The sequence below is a fragment of the Ambystoma mexicanum genome, chromosome 6q (genome assembly GCF_040938575.1).
Source record: "Ambystoma mexicanum isolate Mex_15411 chromosome 6q, UKY_AmexF1_1, whole genome shotgun sequence".
NCBI lineage: Eukaryota > Metazoa > Chordata > Amphibia > Caudata > Ambystomatidae > Ambystoma > Ambystoma mexicanum.
The window spans coordinates 1,066,823,128-1,066,840,116 of NC_090937.1; positions in this window are offsets into that span (position 1 = coordinate 1,066,823,128).

Here is a 16,989-nt window from a genome sequence, read left to right on the forward strand (position 1 = left end):
GCTCTCCTAGGGCCGACGAAAGATCTGAACTAATTAGCGGCCAATTTGGTGCATTTTCTGTCTTTTGTTAGCCTGCCCGCCAGCTTATGATCCACCAGATCAAAAGTGGCGTACAGGTCTAGCAGCAGCAGCATAACTAGCTTGCCTTGATCAACAATTCCAGCAATAGTAGATCTAACTTCCACTAGGGCTGTTTCCGTCCCGGAATTCTCTCAAAATCCGGACTGACTGCTGGATAGAAGGTGCCTTTCTTCGACAAATGTGCTGTACTGAGTGCAGGCTACCTTGTCGGACATTTTTAACAGGAACAGGATGTTGGTTATTGGACCATATATTTAATACATTGCTGTTAAACAAAAACAGTTTTAATTGTAACATTGTTTGCCGTAAAAACATGGAAATTGAATTTCCCAGGTAGGCTTAGCAATCAAACCCACTCAAGCTATGATGAAAATGTAGTGGCCATGAAATCTGTACAAACAAAAGGCAGGGCAAGAATAATGTGTTAGCATACATCGCCATTTGCTCGGCCAAAATCTTGCATGTGGGTATTGCAGTTTCCATCTACGGCCACAACATGGAGAGAGGGCTGATACGGGAAAAAATAAATAATTTTTCCCGAAGGTGGCCAGGGGATCTCGTGTTGTGGCAAACAGTGCAAGTGTAGCATGATCTTTCAAATGTTAATGATAAGTGCTGTCATATTTCAGCCTGACCCACCCAAAAACATTTTCCCCGAACTAATGATAAAGTTTGAAGAAAAATTGATTCGACAGAAATGCCCCAAACTCTTTATTTTCAGAATATGGATGAATACATTTGCCCCAGCCTTAATAATTTGATAGAGCAGTGGCAGTTGGTATCATGCAATGTTATTTGAGGTGTGGAGGCAAGCTTCTTGATGAATGTTATAATTGCTTATGCATTTTACGCAAAACGTTTTAAAGGTCTGTGTTAGTGTCATGGTAGACAAAATAGTGTTGCTCATAAATTCCTCTACACGAAAAGAGACGTTTGTGACAATAGGACATTATTTTAACTGATAGCACATCGTAGACAAACAAGACCATGAAACAGGTTTTTTTGCATTACTGAAACATGTGCTAGCGCGTGGGATCTTGGGACTGTGCAATGTGATGCCTATGCTAAGAATGGACTACCCATCACAATAATCAAAGCAGCAGGAATGCTTATTGGGACAGTACGACTCAAATGCTAAGAGCAGAATAAGCGTAGATTAATAGCTGCCAAAATAAAGTGCAAACATATCTGCACTCCCGCTAATTGCACTGCGACTGTGCACACACAATGTGTGCATTTGCAACCTTGATTTGAGCAAGAACAAACGTACTGTAATTGCTCCCAGTATCTTTCACGATGCCTTGCCCCATGGCGAGAATGGGCCTGATTTACAGAAGTGCTTTACAATGGCACACTCCCAATGGAAATAGCTATGTAAAGGCCCTCAGTACTTACCTAAGTGTAATGTCAGAAGAGTTTACGACTTGCCCATTTCTTGTCCCCGTCTATTATGTATGTATGTATTTATTTATTTATTACATTTATGTAACGGCCAGACCCAGAGGTATCACATTGTTGGTACTGTGAATTGGCAAAGAGGAAAGTAGAAATGTCGCAAAGTTTTAGTCATATCTGTTGAACAGCCAAGTTTTTACAAGTTTTTTTTAAGTTTGTGTAGGACTGCTCATTTCTGATAGATGACGGCAAGGAGTCCCAGAGGGTAGGCGCTGGGATAAAAAAAAAAAAAACACTGTGCCTACATTCCTAAAATAGTACTTTAACATTTCCTTCCTGCAGTAAGGGATCAGCACTCTGAACAAGCCACAAACATGTCTGCAGATGGTAAAAGATGGCATTGTAAATGCCATAGTGGCGTGGTATATTTATCAAGCTTTTCTAACTAAAGCCAACTGTAATTAAATCTTCACCACTGGTGCGAACGTGTAATTGGATCATGGAGAGATATCTGGTGGCTATACATAAATGACAAGTTTTAATTAGCTGCGCATGGAATGAATGAAATTGTTTTTTTGTATGGAATTTATCAACCACAGCGGGAAAATTCTGAAACAAAAAAATATGTTACTTTGCGCTCATGTAAAACACAAGCATGACACTTGTATCCAGTAATGCTTCAATCTAACACACCAGCACACCCACGCAACACCTCATGACCACGAAGTTCGAATTTGCATATGGGTATCCAAATCAGTAGTCGAAGTGGGCAGGAACGTTTGGGAGCGGTGCTCCTCTACTTTTATAAATATCTTTTACTGTTCCTATATTTTTATTTTAAAAATAAACCGTTCTGTAATGGTTTAATTTTAAAATAAAAGCGTAGGAAGAAGTTTAAACTTGGACTTTAGTGCACTGCACTGAACATTGCCTTAAACAGTTGTGTATGTTTGGGGGGTTGGACTTGGAATGGGGCGTGGTGATGTGGTTTGTGGGGGGCGGGGCCAGACCAACAGGGAACATAGTTCCACTACTTTTTTTTGTACACTTCGACCGGCCACTCCAAATAGCGGAAACATGTGCAAGTCAGAGGCACATAGCCACACATATTCTTCGTACATGCAACACCGGAGACACCCCACATGCAAACAAATGTGTAGACGCAACCCCAGACTAGCCACTACAAAATGACTTGCTTTTTAAAGGCATTGAAAACTCCCAGAAACTTTCTAACCCTCTCACTCACACACCTATTCAGCCACTCACTCGAAATGCTCACACCCACAGATAGCCCATATGCAGACATACATAGTCCCAGACATCGACAGCGAAAGGTCATGTGGTTCGGGAAATGTGTGTCACATAGCCCCAGTAATAAAGAGACATGAATAGGTCTGTTCCACATGTACACACCACTCCTACTATGAATATTATTGCACATTTTATTTGGAAATTATAACCAATCCACCTATGTTTTCAATACGAATATAATGTTTGATATCTATTGATTCTGATCAGCCAAATAAATGATTAAAAGAATACAAATTATAGAGTGCTATGTGAAGGGTGGGGTTACCATAAATGTAGTGTGGAGACATATTTATACTACCTATTTAAATCACTTCTCTTTTTATTAAATATTTTCACACAGCTCCCTATAAAAACGAGGACCTATTGCCCGCATGTAGTAGACAATACATAACAAGCAAACAAGATATATAGAGCTGTTTAAAACACATAAAAACAATCATTAAAATATTATTAAAATCCAACAATTCATTCCAATATTACAAGGAAAAATTCATAGTAAATACATATCTATATAAAAGCATTTGTGTCTCTAGACCATTCTAACTGTAGAGAATTAAAAAAATAACCACCACCAATACTGATGTAGTGCGCCCAGCTAAGCAATTATATCAAAAGGTTTCCCGATCACCCAGAATCAACACATTCTGGAGCTCCTTAAAGTAAAGAGAACTCTTATCCTTCCAAGGCATTGCACACTGTCTATAAATGTGTTAACGTCTCTGGTCTACCCTGTTAATTACAGAATCTGCAATACGTAGAAGCCAATGTTAGCCTGCCCTACCGCAACAGTATTTTCTTGGTGTGTACTAAATTCCATTTAATTCTTAGGAGAAGATGCCTAGTTTGTCTATCTGGATATATCGAGATATATGGAGCCAAAAAACCCGCTTACTTATGTTCCAAAGATAAATGGCTCAAAAATCATATCCATGCATAGCCTAAATAGTGGCTATCCAGTCCATTTCAAATAAGCGACATTTCATATTCTTAAGCAGATTTAGGCAAAATTCAGAAAATTCAAATAAAAATGTATCACCAATAATATCCAGGATTTTTTTAAAGATTATACAACAATGATACACTCAATGGTTCTAAAATCTTTCTATAAAAGGATAGGAGTTGCAAATGAGCTGTACAGCTGAGGAAATACATGCCGTGCACATATCGTATGGCTGACGATGGTATGGAATTCGGGAATCTCAAAGCTCTCCTTAAGATCAAACCTTCTAAATAAATTTTAAAAAAATCTAAAATCAAGCGCATCTGAACTTGTATTCCATATAAAATCTTCGGAACAATCTTTCATTGATCGAACTTTAAAACTGGAATAATGGTGAATTTCCCATACTTCACATCTACTAAACTAAGCTGAATAAACAGGACCAATAACTTGTAGTTTATTGTGTTTCAAGATAATTGGAAAACCAAAATAAATAAAATTCTCAACCTTTTCAACACATATTTACCAATCCACCATTGAAACGATGAAATGTTTTTCTTTTTAGTACAGTGTATATTTTTCGTTTTTTTCCACATTGACATTTAAGAAATTGGAGGCGACATAGCTAGCAAAGGCATCAATTAGGAACTGCAGTCTCTTCGGAGTGCAATCAAAAATGAAAAAAAAAACATCTGGATAGGCCAACCACGTTGTTTAAAAAAAGAAAAAGGACATTTTGGGTGATGCAAATGAGACTGCTTCCAGGGATTGCCCAATGTCTGACATACATAAATTAAAACGACATAGTGCTAAAATGCAGCCCTGTCTGACTCCCCTAAACATATATATTTTCTGTGAAAGAGCCCCCTTAAAATTCTACCTGACCTGCATATTCGAATGTTTATATAAACCAGAGATAAGGCAAAGGAGCCCACCCGTGATTCCCCAATTTGTTTGTTTAGTCCATAAAAGACCGCTATCGACAGCATCAAATGTGGCTGAGAGATAAATTGTTGCTATAAAAACCGGTTCATATTTTCTAGACCATACCATATGTTGTACAGATTTCAACAAAAAAAAACATTTAGGAAAGTTCCCATAGGCTACCTGTAACCAGTCTGCCATGTTTGTATTTTTCCAATATCCTTTCCCCATGCTTCCAGATGTCCCAATAGCAAATTCGCAAATACTTTACTATCGGAATATAAGATAGCAATTGGCCTATAATTAATAGGATCAGATCGGGAGCACTTCTTAAAAATCAGTACTATATGGGTGGTGGACATATATTTCAGAAAGATATGTCTCTCCGTCCCCTGCTTGACAAGAATAGTCAAAATGGAAGCCCAAACAGCTAAGTCACTTTAAATATAGATGTGATAACGTATTGGTGCCCGAATCACAAGAAGTACTAATCTTCTTCAGTGCCTCTAGTATATTATCGTATCCTATATCTAGCTCCCGGTCATCAATATTAACTACTAAATCATTACTCCTCCCATAGTCAGACAGTACAGGCAATGCATAAAGTGGATCAGAATGCGACACCCAGGCTTGCTATGAGGCCGAATTTAATTGCTGGGCAGGTTGTGAAACATCCATTTCATTAATCACCCTCCAAAAGGCACCCGCATTCTCATTGCATACAGTAAATAACATGCCTTCCGCATCCCTCTGAGTCCTGACAGACCTAGTCCCCCACAGACAGCTCTTAAAGGCAGACTTTACCTTCTTAATCACACAGTCATCTTGTAATAAATCTAGGCCCCCCTTGAATTGTATACTCCTAATCTGTGCTCTTAGAACTTTGTTCCTAGCTACAACTTCCACATTAAATGAATGCAGATGTTTCTTCTCACAGTGATTTATCTGGGGATAAGGAACAGCTACTGAGCACTCTTGGGTATCTTCCATAAAATCATCACAGTTATCCAGAGTGAAAGTGTAATACTTCCACTCTGAAGAATATGCACTAAGACACAGGGCCAAGGTATCATTGACCCTCTTCGCATTACTCACATTCCAGAATACTCTGTTCTCTGCAGGATGAATGATTAGATTGCATGGTCTCTGCTTCTCTGCTCATAATTGCTCAATAAATCAAAATACAAACTCTACAGACAGTGTACAATAATCGCTCCACTCAGTCCTATCAATAGTAAGGCATTTGGTTTTATCAAAGAGCCGACAGCCCACAAAAATATAAACAATAGTAGAGGTGAGAGTTCCATTATACCATGTATTATTACAATGTATATCACCAAGAGTAGCACAATTAAGTATGCGTAAACCTAGTAATCCTCTTCTTTTTAGACATTGACATCCACAGTATTGTTTAGCATGCATCTTTCCCAACCATGGTAATTTCCCCAGACAAATGTTCATATGTATGCAAGTAGTGTTTAAGTCACCTGAAAGGATACCTTGCCCACCTACAAATGTGGCACTCGACCCAATCACACACAATGCAGTTTGCTCTGTGCAAAAATCCAGATTACCAGTTCCTAGCTGCCAATACACACCTAGAATCAATATGTCAATCTTTTCTGGACCTCCCCATTACCATAAAATGAGTGGGAAAAAAAACTGTGGTGACATTTCGACTTTCTGTAACCATCATAAGGTTGAGCAGACTATCATATGGACAGCGCGGACAAACTTTTTTAGCAGCTTCAAAATTAGAGACATAACAATCAAATGACGGAACTTTCAATAGCCACGTCTCTTGCAGTGAGAACAAACAATATGACTCATGGATAAGGCCTGCATTAATATTGGTGAATAGATGGTTATGTCCCAGAGAGTTCCACAATAGGAAACGTAGACTCCTATCTGCAACGATAGGAGGAACATGGTACCTGCTCTTGATTCACAGAGTACATTGCTCCTGATAGCTACGACCAGTCCCTCATAGGATCATCAACTTGTGGCTTATTCTGAACCACTTGGATCTCTCGAGGGTGATCTTGACCTTGATTCAGAGAACAATCTCCTTAAGTAAAGGTAGTCGCCTCATTCCATTTTCTATCGCATCCCCTAATAGAGCTTTTATTGAACAAAGGGATATATCAAAACCAAATGCCTGCAAAGATTGAATCTCTTTCAGGATGATTTCCATAAAATTTTTCGAATTGACATATAGTAATGCATGATCAATCCTATACATATCTATGAAATCTACCCTCTCAATGTCTCTGGACGATATCGCCTGCAGTCTAGGTACCTCCCAAAAGAAGCGAAGAATATTAGGGTGGTTTAACACTACATGCTTATTTCCAGGTGGCACGCTTTCTGAGAGTATTTGGGTTGATTGGTTACTCCATACTCTTTATTAATGGAGCATTCTCCAAGATTCCGAGCTCACCTTGGGCCAACAGCGAGTCTAGGACTGAGTTTCATTCACCTTTTCAGGACCTGTTGCCCCTCTCAAGACACTATCATCCTGATCATTAAAATTAACTCTGTTGCTCTTTCACCGAGCCTTCAAGTGATTGCCTCAAAATACTGCGCTCTCAGCCTGAGAAGGAATGGGGGATGTGATTCTAGGGGCCCAATGACAATCTGAGGGGACATTCATGTTTCTCTGCCCAAATAGTGCAGATAGACCGGGCCAAGAAAGTTGTGAATTAGTAATAACCTCTCGAAAGTGGTCAGGAATTTCTGAAATTGTTATTTGAGGGGCTAACACAGAAAAAGGAAAATCTGTTTGAACACAATGTGAGACAAACGTTTTTGCGACAGATTGTAAAGGCTCTGCTGACACACTCGGTCCACAATGGATATGTCAGCTAGTAAAACGTCATCATCCTTCAATTAGTGCACATTTAGAAGCACCATGGATGTATAACCATTTAGTCAATGTTTTCACAGGTACTTTCTCCAAGTTCACTATAATTGATGGTTGCTTAAATGGAGAACGAGAACACTTTCGAGCAGTTTGTGTCTTTTTCCTCCTCCTTCACTCTCCCTCTCCCCTGCTAACACCTTCTTCTGTCTCATTGGCTGGCTGCCTGGTTTCATTGACTGGCTGCTTGGTTCCCTCTGAGTACTGCAGGGGCCCTGGCCCCAGCACCCGGTCACCTCTTCCCTGCACCTACCTGCATTTGCCGGCACTTGCCCGAATGCCTCCACTTAGCACTTGCTCCTCACCTCTTCACCCTTTTCCCTTCCCACCTCAGCACTTACTACCCCCTCACACGTCTTGTTCTGCACTTGCATGTTCTGAACGTCAGAAGCCCTAGTAGTACCATTATTGTATTTTTCCTCTGCTGCCCCAGCCCCCTTTTGGATGTTCTTATTTGATTTACTTCTGCCACTTTTTCCCTCATTTATATCTAAGTCATCCATAGTGCCTGGAGGAGAATTAAGCCTCTTGGGTGCTGATTTGGTACTCAGGGGTATGTGTCTCTTCCAAATCAATAGTTGGCACAACTAGCTTGAACTATTTCAGATACATTAGTGTTTAACTGATTGAAAATAGACACCCTCACATTACCCACATCCCCCATCCGTGGTGCCACCAATTAAGGTTTCAAGGGGCCAGGATTGGACTATCATACTCCTACCCTGATTAGTTTGACCTGAAGAAGCACCCTGTGCTGCAACACAATTTTCCTTATGAATGACCCTTGCATCAACCCCTGTGAACACCACGCACTGCAGGTTGTGCAATAATTCCTCCAATTTACTTTGTAGATAGACATTTTCACACTTAAACAGGAATGATTCTAATAAAGACAAGTGTATTTTGGATTCTGCCTTAAGTACTTCGTATTGCCAGGCCAGGTCGCAAAAAACTTGATTTATTTCAGTCGAAATACCACCCTCGTTCTCCATCAAGTTTGTATCCAATTGTCTTAACGCAGCAGAGAGTCTCAGTGGTGGTACCGGAGCAGGTGTGGAAGTGTAAGAGGAGATTGAAGAGTCAGAGGTGTGTGCACCAATCCCAACCAAGTCAGGTAGAGCATCTAATGATCCAGAGTCATTCACCCTGTCATCTATACGCGGCGACAAAGTGCTATCCACCACATCATGCTCTAAAATGTCCACGGTATCAGGGACAGACAACAAAGCATCATCAGACATAGTTGGCCTTGGAATAATTGTAGTGGCTGAGTCGAGTCTCCCACTTGTTCTATGGCATCGAGCAGGAGTGTTGCTAGGTCTGTAAAAGATCTGGGGCTATGCTAATTTTGGGACTGGGGCTAGCTAGCCTTTTTGGTTGTAACCCCTGAGCTTCTATCTGGGACTACAACCAAAAGACCCAGGGCTATAAGAGCCTCAGCCCGACCCCTAGCAATGCCTCTGGCATCGAGAGTAATCGGATTAAAAAAGGAGGTGTTTTTCATTGTTTTCATGTTCGATATTTTAGGGGGATTCACAATTTGATCTGCTACATTATCGTTCAGAGAAGCGGCCTCAATTTCAACAACACATTGGACCACCGGATGTCCCCTCCCCCGGAGAAAGAGGCAAGCGCAGATTAACTAGCATCAGCAGTGATTCATTCAAAAATTCAGGGATATTGAATGTGATCGACCTGTGCCTTAAATTGTACATACAATTTCCACCAGTTTCCACCAATGAGAATACACGAGAGGGCAAGTTCAGACTACAGCAGTGGTTCTCATGGGGGAAAACACACTCAACGGTTTTTAATAAACAAGTTATCCGGACACACGTCGGTGCTCGGGGAGCGGCACCACCTGCAAAGGAAATTAGGAACAGACCTCCTGCCTTGACTTCAACCCTTCACAGCTGAACTGGTAAACTGCACACTGCTTGCACACTGCTCACGCTAAAATGGTGTTTTTAAGTTCAGGATCCGCCTTTCACCACAAGACTCCACTGTGGAAAGAATCCACTGTAGAAAGGCTCCACTGTAGAAAGGCCCATTGTAACACAGGTGAGGCCCAGCACTGCCACTGCAAAACTGCACACTGCTTGCACATCTCACATTGGGATTCAAGCATAATATTTGATATCAGAAATATTAGCAAATGCCAAACATAGTTGACATCAGATTAAAGAAAGAATTCACTATGCTCCAAAAATGGGGCGCTCAGAGCACTTTAGTGCATCTGACATTCTTTTATAAATACTTGGTGCTACTAGTTGCTTTTTACACACAGACACAATCTCTGACTGCAGTCCCATGCACTTGTAATCTAGCTCTAATAACATCCATTGAAGTAGAAACACAGGCCCTGCTCAAAGATACTTTCTGCTTGCAAGCTTGGATGGAGGAGCGATGATTAACACTTAATGAAACCAACATTTAAGTCATGGTCCTAAGTTTTAGCAACAGACCCAAAGAAATAGCAGGAACATTTCACTCATCCTTGGAGTGGTTCCCCGAGACAAAAGAAAATGCCTGCATATCATTCTCAACACCTCTCTTTCAATGGTCTCAAATATTAATCAGATGGTGAAATACCACTTGATGACGAAGATTGTGTACTTCATTACCAAAGATCAATATGTGGTGGTAGTAGGGGCTATGATTTTCTTTAGCGTTGATTACTGCAATAGATGTAATGGTGATCCAAGATATTGGACGATATTAATATGATTCTTGCAAGTGCCACGTTTCATCATCGTTGTGTTTGTGGAATTATATTAATTTGATTGCTGTCTTTGACAGTTCAGGGTGCCTCTAGTGGAGAAGTTAATGGTCACAGACATTGGGAATAATTAACAATATACTTAGACTAGCTATTTTGAATATGATTGGAGCAATGTACAATGAACCTAAGGCATGTGTCTATATGAATGACGCCAATCTATTTCCTTCAAAGTGAAATAAGGCATATGCCAGAGATGTGCACTATCCCCACTTTTGTTTCACTTGTCACTCAAACATCTGGCAGAGGTGATCAGAAGGAATACAGACAATGAGAGCATTAGATTACAATCTAACAAGTCATACTGGCCAGGTACGGGGGTGTTGTTCTAGTGTTCATGATCAACCCTGAGAAGTCAGTCCCTGATGTGTCCTCAAACCTGGCGCGTTTCATACCTATCCAGCTCCAAGATCAATCAAGATAAATCTGTGGTCTTTCCACTTTCTGGTGACTGTCATCGAGCTCTTTTTGTAGAATGGCCTCAGTGATGGGAGGTTAATGAGTTCAAGTGCCTGGGCATCTAGATCCATAGAGACCTGAATAAGATGTTAGTGATGAACTTTAATGAAGTCTTTGAGAATCTGAAAAGGCAGGTGGATAGTTGTGAAGTATGTTCCCTAACAATATGGGGCAGAGTAAACACATTCAAAATAATGGTTCTCGATTGCATGGACTCCCAATGTGGCTGCGCGAGTGTGACTGGAAGAAACTGGTGAAGCTACAAAAAAAGATACTGTGAGGAACAACAAGAAAACCGCTTATTGGAAAGGAGAAGATGTACCTATCCATTGAACGAGGTGCCTTCAAAACCTGCAACTTTAGGGTGTTTCAGAGAGCAGCGAATTCACACTAGGCATGCAGGAGGAGCGAGGGGCAGAAGGGGGGCACCTTCTTGGGCTGAACTGAAGGCAGATTCAGAAGCAGTCCTGGACACTCAGATATGCTGTTCAGGGGAGGAGGGGACATAGAGTGACAGGGTCGGAACTGAAGGTTTCCAGTGGATGTGAGAGAGAATGGATCTAGCCCATTAAAGATTGGCGAACTGCTGAAGGGTGTGTGCGGCCTCCCTTGGGGTTAAGGTAAGAGGGACTGTCTGTCATGTAAGGTGTCTCGTGGGCGCTGTGTACTTGCTTTACGTAGCTGTTGCTGTGATGACGAAAGCCATGCTGCTGTAACAGTAGCTCCAGACATATGTGTGGAGTGGGAAACTAACCCATCACTTCCAAATTAACTGGGAAGCCCTGAATTAACTGTGATGTGGAGACAGTGAAAGCACTGACAGGAAAGGCCACTCAGGATACCAGAAGTCCAGATATTATGACAGAGGTTAGGTGCGAGGAGGGCCTCAGTTTGAGAGTCAACGTTGCAGAAAGTTCCTGTTGGCTGCTTAGAGGAGACTCCCAGGCAAATGGAGGCAGGCGGAGATGACACAAGCACACAGGCAGACCACCAGAAATAGAGAAAAGAGGCAAAAGGCAGGGGATGAAGCAAGCAAAAGCCAGGAAGGACAAGACTCAAGAAACAGCAGGACTCAAGGAAAAGAAGAAAGAATGTTCCAACAGCAACTTGGAACAGAAAATAGGGCAAGGCACGCAGGAAGGGCAAGGCCCTCCAGTAGAACAAGCAGGCAGACAGGGTCAGAAAAGGAGGAAGTAGAGGGACAAGACTAGAATGAGCAAGAGCTACGGGCAAGGACACAACCGGGGACACAACTATATTGAGACGCGACGGCCAGCGTCTCCAAGCAGTTTAAGTAGGGTTCAGGATGAAAGGGAGGCCTCAACCGCAAGCCTTTGGTTGCCACAGAAACCTGAAGTGCCTTGTACAGAGCCTATGCGCAGAGTGCCAGACACAGTTGTACAATGCCAGACCATGCCAGCATGGGTACATCCGCCAAGAGGTCACTCTTCTGGTGATGACAGGTAAGTGGCATGACACTGTGGTTCTGGAATTGCAGGGCCACTGATACTCAGAGATTGTCAGTTGCTGCACTCAAGTGGACATCAGAGAAATGACAAAAATATATTTTATCCGACGGAACAATGAAAAAAAATTCCCGCTTCCATAGAGAAAAGGGATTAAGTCCCTTTTCCATATCTATGGTGGTGGCCGGAGCCACTGGAGTTAAAGTTAACATTGATTGGAAGTGAGGAAAATCAAAAAATACATATGTCAAAAGTGTGTTTATAAGAAGTGAGCAGAACTGATTTGGTGAGGAAATAACTGTTTGCATAGTACCCTAAAGATAAAGTATAGAAATACGAATGTGAATGCAGCAATCCTTTTACTTTGACTGCATTCTGTTGAAAGTGAAAATTAAAACTGGAATGAAAGAATTGGTGCTCAGACCTTAGGTCTATTCACATGGAAAGGTCACATTTAAAGTAAATTCGATTATGCCAATTGGGCATTTCATTTGGTGTGAGAACTCAAGTATAGAGTGGGTGTGCATGCCTGAAATCTCTCAAAATATGAGTGATTAGTTTAGAGAAAAAGAGTTATTCGTCCAAAGTAAAAGTGGGCAGGGGTGTTGCTAGGTCTGGAAAAGATCTGGGCTACACTTATGTCGGTACTTTTGTTAGGTAAGATTGTATGCAGTGTCGTTTGGGTGCACTACAACAACCCTGACCTCCTGGCAATAGAAACCCAACCTTTGGTATAAGTCTGCACTACACAGGTTGGTAGCGTGTGGAGCAACCAGGCTTATCTCAAGAGGGATCAATGTGAGCTGTAGGGGAGTTACACAGAGATTCACAGTGACAAGTATTCAAATAAACTCTTACACACAAGGTTTCTTGATAAAACAATTATTAATGTATTTATCAGTCAGTAAGCCTTCTTCAGAAGGGCACAATATAAAACACCACACAAATATATTTAAAAACACACCCTTTCTAAATCAGTAAATACCCTTTTGGGATGACCCGCAGACACAACCTACACCCTCAGGTGACTTCAATATCTAGAGTGCTGGGGACATGAATGTAGCACTGTTGCATTTAGAAGAATGTTGGTATTAGGTTAAAGGGAAAAGGTTATTAGAACATACAAGAGATCACACATATTCTCAACCAGGCAAATACTTTTGGATCTCCCAACAAGAGGTATTCAGTGGCTAAGCCAGAGTCAATAGGCAAAAGTCGATATGAGCTGAAGCATTTTCTTTTTTGGTAAGTAAGAAATTATTTGCACAATGTTTGTAGAAGTCTTTGAAGAAGAAGAAGAATCAATGTGTGGCCACAAGCTGTTAGACCTATGAGTAGTAGAAGATGTAAGTAACTCTACCGCAAGAGGTAAGTTCTCTCAGACTTTACAGTACCTTTGGACTGAAGAAAAAGTGCAGCAGATGACTTCTGTACCTGTGCAGCTCTGAAGATGTTCCCCTGCACTGTGTAAGGGATTTCAACCAGGCACGCACCCAAGTCTCACCTAGTATGTAGTGAGCAAATCAAACCCTTATTTTTATTTGTGTCTACAAGTTCAATATTCTGAACAATATACCACTCGTATCACACCCTTCTTAAAATAGCCCCCAGGTCACACTGAATCAGGAATCAGGCTAGTTTGTAAAGGTAAAGATGTATTTATTTATTTAATATTCAAACACACATAGGTTTAATATCGATATATATGGAGCAGCAATCACCCAAAGGGTGACAATACAATTCGGAAAGATAAGCAAAGCAATTGAATTCACTTATAAGGAGGCAAAATCGAAAACACAGGGAAAAAGAACCGTTTGTTTTGCACACAGATAGCGTTTAGGTTAATGTTCCCCCTGCAAAGTTTTGTTTAAATACAAAGGAGCAATCCTACACGAATGTGAGTAATCAGCAGGTTTTCAGGAATGAAATACAATGTCTTTCAATCAATGAGTTATAGGCAATCCTCCCTCCCAAACAAGAGAGAAACCTTATTTTGGCAAATTACACTTTGAAAATGACAGGTAAAAATGGCTTTGTGAAATACTGCAAAAGGTCAAAAATGCTTAAATGGAGAAAAATCCTAAGGGAAGCAACACTAAACAGGTCCTAACACAATATAGTATAAACAACAGCACACACTTTAGATCGGTATGGGATGGAAGAGGCACTTTGAAATGGGAGAATGACAAGTGTAAACTTGTGAATTTTGCAAATTTGCGGCAAACTTTTACTGTGTGATATTGAAGAAGAGCAGGTCAAATGCGATGTTCTTAGTTGTGGAGATAGCTAGGGATGTTAGGTATCAGTGAGCGTGGAAATTTCATGTCTATCTTTAAAACTGAAAGAGGTATAGAGGTTTTAGTGAGGCATTTTTGCAAAAAAGGCGCAACATTGAAAACAGAAATGCGCTTTAAAAATGACAGATGGGTTTGATTACACTATATTATGACTATGAAAAAAAGAATGCCACAAATGGATCTTACAGTCACATGATCAGCGTAACCCGTCCTGTTGTGGACACTCTACTTCTTCCTGGGATTTACTTTAGTTATTCACAATCACTAAGAAGTTATGGTTTTGGAACACAGGTAAGACAATCAGCGCAAGAAGGATTCTAACACTACTGGAGTTCTGAATTAAAGATGGGATGGGTTGAGATACGGATATTACAATGCAGATATACTAAGGGTCATTGTTCTTTCTGTTAATAATTACAGAAGAAGTTATTAAATTGGACCTTCAGCTCTGCTCAATAAACTGGATCTGGATGGCAGCAAGGCACCTCTAGAGGGATTGGATCAGCAAAGCGGTTCTGGTCAAGTGGATTGCACCTCAGCCTGGATTTGGAAGGGCCCCTTCTGGTTACTGGACACAGTAGACATCAGGATGCAAGTTTACAGTGGGCCAGCCTTAGTGGTAGCAATCCAAGCTGAATCAGAATTAAATCCCTTCAAGTTTGGGATGTTTGCAATTGGGAAGGTCTAGCAATAATTTTGCAATGCCAGAGTCTGGATTCTGCAAAGAAATCTGGATCTTTCAAGAATTCTGGAGTCAGCTATAAGTTGAAGAGTTCTGGAATAAGGTGCTGCGCGGACATCTGGATGGGTTCTGGAATCAGTGTGTTCTGGAAGCAGTCTGTCTTTTGTGTAGTGAAACTTCTATATCTATACATTACAAATGCCATCCCCCAGTTTATCGTGTGGGCAGAACTTCAAAACACACCCCCATGTCTGTGAGTGGCTACTGGCGTGTGATTTGTCCTGGTTGGAAATCTAAACTGAGCTGTAATTTTATGACAGGATTTAGGAAGTCCCACCTGGATTTTTACCCTGTAGGGTATTTTGTGGAGATTTGGGGCCTGACGGTATTTTATTACCGCCGAAAAATAACTTAGCAATAATCACTCTTTGTATTCAGATTTGGCCATGTGCAACAATAATACAATGGACATGCATTATTTCAGCACCCAGACCTGCATATTTGGTATACGTGGTTGGTGGTATTTTGGTGAGCATAATTCCCTTGTTTTATTTGTGGCCCCAATGTCCAGAATCCCTTATCTTTGCTTAGATTTTTCGTGTGATCACTAGAGAGACCTCAGACCTGCATTCTAGGAATACCACATTTTCCAGTGATAGTGTTGGTGTGCCACCATGGGCGAACTCACTGACTTATTTACGACAGAGAGCTATATGTGGTAGTCTTGTGGTAATTTCCACTACCTTATATACGGTAGGGAGCTATGTTCAGAGAGTCTCTCTTCCCGTTGGCTCATGTACCTCCAACAAGCTATGCTACAGTCACTCACAATTATTCCTACTGATTCTGACATGCACACATCTGTCTTAAAATGACCATTGCACTGTTTAAAAATCTCCCCACATCATCAGCATTGTAATGGTAAACAATAAACATCACCCGTCTGTTTTCAAACTTTTTTCTGTATTATAAAAGTTGTATTTAAACACGATCTCATTCTTTACAGAAATAAAATGGTACAGTCAAAGCATTGTCTGTGACACACTGCAAAGAGAGTGGCGGAGAACAGAACTCAAATTGCAACATTAGCACTTGATTAAGACACGCACAGGAATCCTACACTGACTGCATATTACCGTACACACTCAGCTCCCACACTTCTCATTACCTTATCTTTTTAGTTGTTCTCTTTGGCTGTTCTCTTTGTGAATGTGGCTCCCTTGGATTAACTCCAGCAAAAAGGAACGCTTGCCTTCTCAAACCGGGGTCATTGCCTGGAATTCTCAGCTTTTGCAGATAGGAATGCCTCAGCCAGTGGAAAGGTCCTTCTTTCAGCTCTCCCCAATCTCGACTGCAGCAGGACACAGGAATCTGCATTCAGTCAGGAGCCCCACAGCCAGGTCTTCTCCCCAGTAGTGCAGAAAAATGTCTCCTGTCTTTTTCCCCGTTACTGCCCACTAAAACTTTCCTCTCAGCCCTCTGTATGACGTGTCCCAATGAAATCCATCATCTCTCATCCTCCTACTCTTCAACAATAGCTTCGCTTATACATTTGCAATTGTTGCAAATCTGACTTCCTTCTTCCTGCAGTTACTGTGCACAAAAACACGGAGTATCAGGCAGAGAAGAGAAGAAAAAAAAATCTGCACACACATTTAAATGGTTTTCAGAGTATGCCTAATTCTGCAGTGGAGAACACATTTTATTAGTGGGTTATGTTAAATAAGGTTTTATT